The sequence below is a fragment of the Staurois parvus genome, unplaced genomic scaffold, assembly GCF_062004578.1.
Source record: "Staurois parvus isolate SC_StPar_1 unplaced genomic scaffold, SC_StPar_1.0 ptg003672l, whole genome shotgun sequence".
In the NCBI taxonomy this organism is placed as follows: domain Eukaryota; kingdom Metazoa; phylum Chordata; class Amphibia; order Anura; family Ranidae; genus Staurois; species Staurois parvus.
This window is the reverse complement of record NW_028321468.1, coordinates 4,768-10,000: the sequence shown is the minus strand read 5'-3', so window position 1 is coordinate 10,000 and position 5,233 is coordinate 4,768.

The following is a 5,233-nucleotide window of genomic DNA, read 5'->3' as shown; positions in this document are numbered from 1 at the left end:
TAGCACTTTGTTCCATGTTGCTAGGTGCTTCTTAACCCCTAGCTATGAGTTGGACTTGGCACCCCTCCTATTCCCCCTTCCATTAGTTCAGCAACATTGCTAGGAAGGAGATGGCCAAATTATGATGGCTGCTTGTTTCGGTTCCGAGTACTTACTCGAGTTAGTAGCAAGATAAATGCAGAGGGAGAAGGGTGTGAGCCTCCTATCCATGCATTCTGCTTTTAAAGTGGAAGGTCAAACATCAACTATACTTAAAATCTATTCTCACCCCCATTCTAAGTCTAGTCAACCTACCCTGTAAAGGAAAGATCTGAATACTTACCTATGTTGAGGGCGCTTAGGTCCGGTCACATGATCGGGTCCCAGCTCCGGAGGAAGGACACCTGACAACAGATGCCCCACAGTAAGCCTCTGCAGCCGTTGTCAGTGATCTCTCCTCTTCACTGATGCCGGCGCTGGAGAGATCATGTGATCAGACTGGAGTGTTTTCAGAATAGGTAGGTATACTGATCTTTACTTTACATGATAAATTGAATAGGCTTAGAATGGGGGTGGGAGTAGACTTAAAGTGGAAGTAAAGGCAAAACCTAACAAAAATAAATTATTGTGGCGCCAAATGAGTGGTGTCGATTATTTGGTTAACCCCCTAAGGGGTTTTTACAGCTGCCCCTAAAAAGTGGAAATAACACTTGTATGTGGACTGGTAATAAATAAATAGGCGCTGTGCTTAATTATTATTATATAGGATTTATATATTATTATTATACAGGATTTATATATTATTATACAGGATTTATATATTATTATTATTATCATACAGGATTTATATATTATTATTATCATACAGGATTTATATATTGTTATTATACAGGATTTATATATTGTTATAATACAGGATTTATATATTGTTATAATACAGGATTTATATATTATTATTATACAGGATTTATATATTATTATTATTATACAGGATTTATATATTATACAGGATTTATATATTATACAGGATTTATATATTATTATTATACAGGATTTATATATTATTATTATTATTATACAGGATTTATATATTATTATTATTATTATTATTATACAGGATTTATATATTATACAGGATTTATATATTATACAGGATTTATATATTATACAGGATTTATATATTATACAGGATTTATATATTATTATTATTATACAGGATTTATATATTATTATTATACAGGATTTATATATTATTATTATACAGGATTTATATATTATTATTATTATACAGGATTTATATATTATTATTATTATACAGGATTTATATATTATACAGGATTTATATATTATACAGGATTTATATATTATTATTATTATACAGGATTTATATATTATTATTATTATACAGGATTTATATATTATTATACAGGATTTATATATTATTATTATACAGGATTTATATATTATTATTATTATACAGGATTTATATATTATTATTATTATACAGGATTTATATATTATACAGGATTTATATATTATTATTATACAGGATTTATATATTATTATTATACAGGATTTATATATTATTATTATTATTATACAGGATTTATACATTATCCTAAATTGTAAGCTCGAAAGAGCAGGGCCCTCGATCCCCTCATGTTTTGCATTGTATTGGTATTGTTCTGTCACATGTTCTGTCCCTCTTTGTAATGTACAGCGCTGAGCGAACTATTGGCGCTTTATAAATAATGTATAATAATAATAATAATACAGAATTTATGGCGCCAACGGTTTGCTCAGCGCTGTACAATATAACGGGAGACAATACAGCAACAATACAGTTCAATACAAGAGGGTTAGGAGGGCCTGATCCTTGGAGCTTACAATCTAGGAGGGAGGGGCTAGTGGTACAAAAGGTAGTAACTGTGGGGGATGGACTGGTTGGAAGAGTAGAAGATTCCATTATTAGCGGAGGGCAGGATAGGCTTCCCTGAAGAGATAGGTTTTCAGAGATCGCCTAAAAGTGAGCAGAGTAGGAGATAGTCTGATAAATTGGGATAGAGAGTTCCAGAGGATGGGGGAAGCTCTGGTGAAGTGCTGGAGACGAGCATGAAATTAGCTCAGAGAGGAGGATTCCCCATCAAGTCTGTGGATGGTGAAAATCGAGTCAGTTTTTTCCATTCAACCCACTGAATGGAAAGAAGAAAAAAAAAAAAAAAGAACCCTCATAATGGGCACGGCAGATGTAAAGACATGAGAATTCACCACAGGGATGGGGAAACCCGTATCATAGCAGGTGTACAGACCCAGGAATTCAGCACAGGGATAGTGGGACCCCTCATAAAAGGCACAGCAGGTGTACAGACCCGGGAACGTAGCACAGAGATGGTGGGACCCCTCATAATGAGCACAGTGGGTGTACAGACCAGAGAACTCAGCACAGGGATGGTGGGAACCCCTCATAATGGGCACACTGGGTGTACAGACCAGAGAACTCAGCACAGGGATGGGGAAATCGATAGCATAGCAAGTGTACAGACCCAGGAATTCAGCACAGAGATGGTGGGACCCCTCATAATGGGCACAGCAGATGTACAGACCTGGGAACGTAGCACAGAGATGGTGGGACCCCTCATAATGGGCACAGCAGATGTACAGACCTGGGAACGTAGCACACGGATGGTGGGACCCTTCATGATGGGCACAGCGGGTGTACAGACCAGAGAACTCAGCAAAAGGGATGATGGGAGCCTCTCATCATGAGCACAGTAGGTGTACAGACCTGGGAACTCAGCACAGGGATGGTGGGAACCCCTCATAATGGGCACAGCGGGTGTACAGACCAGAGAACTCAGCACAGGAATGCTGGGAGCCCCTCATACTGGGCACAGCGGGTGTACAGACCAGAGAACTCAGCACAGGAATGCTGGGAGCCCCTCATACTGGGCACAGCGGGTGTACAGTTGCAGGAACTCAGCACAGAGTTGTGTGAACTGTCAAAATGGGCACAGCAGGTGTGAGATGGTGGGAAAATGGGCACGGGAGATGTAAAGACCCAGGACTTCAGAATAGGAATGGTGGGTACCCCTCATAATGGGCACAACAGGTGTACAGACCCGGGAGCGAGTGCGAGACAGAATTTGCGATCAGGAGGGTTGAGCTATCAAGCATCCGCCAAACACTGGAATAGAAGTATTCTGACCTGACCGCCAATTACTTTAGCTTGATGTATAAAATCGCTCCCTGTACACAAGTATATTTAAAATGTATTAAAGGCCATCGATCAAACTGATGAATTCACTGCTGGAAACGGCAAGGATTACAAGCCGCTCTGTCGAGTTCAGTGAAGCAAACGGTTTTTACTCACTACGCAATCTCCCACAGGGACAGAACAGTCCCAGCGCTTACTCCGGGAACTGCAGATTAAAGGGAAATGATCGTCGTTCTCAGCGCAGTCACTTGTCACACCATGACTGCAACACTTATCTAAAGAGGATGCTTAACATGTTTACATGCCTTCTGCTTCATATTTTTATGTCATACTTAGCATGAGGATCTTTAGATTCTCCCTCTGGGGAACAGTTACAATCTGTCAGGTTTTCATTCCTGTCTGAGATGCCACTGGGGAGATTATTCCTCACTTCCTGCTTCTGCCACAATGAGATATTGAAGGAATGGCTGTCAGCCGGACAAGAAGGTAGAGAAAGCCACAAACACAACATTGCCAGAAGTTCCAACCAGGGGCGGACTGACCATTTGGAAACTCGGGCACTGCCCGAGGGCCCGGGGTCAGTAGGGGGCCCCATGAGATGCCCCTGGTACCTTTTTCATAGGCTTTTTTGAGTTTGGGCAAGGACACAGGGGCCCCATGATCTCCTATTGCCCGGGGGCCCCATGAGTTGTCAGTCCATGGTTTCAACCCTTCGTAAATCTACTAAAAATGTGACCGAGTCCCTATTGGAGAGACTTCCCATCACTTTCCCTCATGACATGAACAGGATAGAAAAGTCTCCACGCTACTGATACACACAGCAACTAATGACAGAGGCTCTAACCCACCTTCCACTCAATGAAAAATAGGTAAACACTTTTGGCTGCAGTTGGGATTAAAGTCCTTCCTTCCACCCATCCCCACTAACGCTCTAACCCTTTCAGCCTGAGGAGGGGGAAAATAAACAATCATACTTCCGGTTTCCTCCCACACTCCAAAGATATGCTGGTAGGTGAATTGGCTCCTGTCTAAATTGTCCCTAGTATGTGTATGTATGAATGTGAGTTAGGGACCTTAGATTGTACACCCCTTGAGGGTTAGGGACTGATATGAATGTACAATATATATATATATAAAGTGCTGCGTAAACTGACAGCACTATATAAGTACCTGAAATAAATAAATACTCCGCTATACCCTTTTCTCCATACTTTCCTATTTTTGCCCTGCCTCCACGCTCCCTGGGTCCCCATTCCCACGCCGCTTTTTTTTTTTAAAATGCCCATTAGAGATAAAAAGTGCATGATGTCATGCACTTCACCTTCGACCCTATAGAGCAGGGGTGGGCAACTGTGGCCCTCCAGCTGTTGGTGAACTACAAGTCCCATCATGCTTCTGCCTTTGGAAGTCATGCTTGTAACTGTCAGTTTTGCAATGCCTCATGGGACTTGTAGTTCTACAACAGCTGAAGGGCCACAGTTGTCCACCCCTGCTATAGGGAATTGTTGGGGAGAAAATAAACCTTCCTCTGGATTTCAGATGCCTGTCATGTCATATGGCGCATGTGCAAGATGAAGCATGAAATCATGTGCTTCACGTCACATGTGTGCAGTATGACAATACTGTGAGATTTGGTGGTTAAAGTACAGAATTTCCCAAAAGGCAACAGTGATATTGCCTTCCCGGGGCACATCTGTGCGGCCAGGGGTGCATCACCACTGCCTTCAGGAAAACCAAGAAGTGGAAGAAAAAGTGGAAGAAAAAAGAAAAAAAAAAAAAAGGAGAAGCGGAGGCAGGACCAGTCACCCTGTGCAAGCAGAGACAGACGTAGTGACTGGTCTTTATTATAGGTGGGGTTGGAGATGACAAGACTAGTCATCCTGCACAAGGAGGGAAAGCAGCAGGGATTGTCTTCATTACAGGAGGGGGGGGGGGCGGATACAAGACCAGTCAACAGTAACCACTCTTTCATACAGGAAGAGGCGGAGACAGGACCAGCCACCCTGCATAAGGAGAGAACAGTGACCAGTCTTTATTACA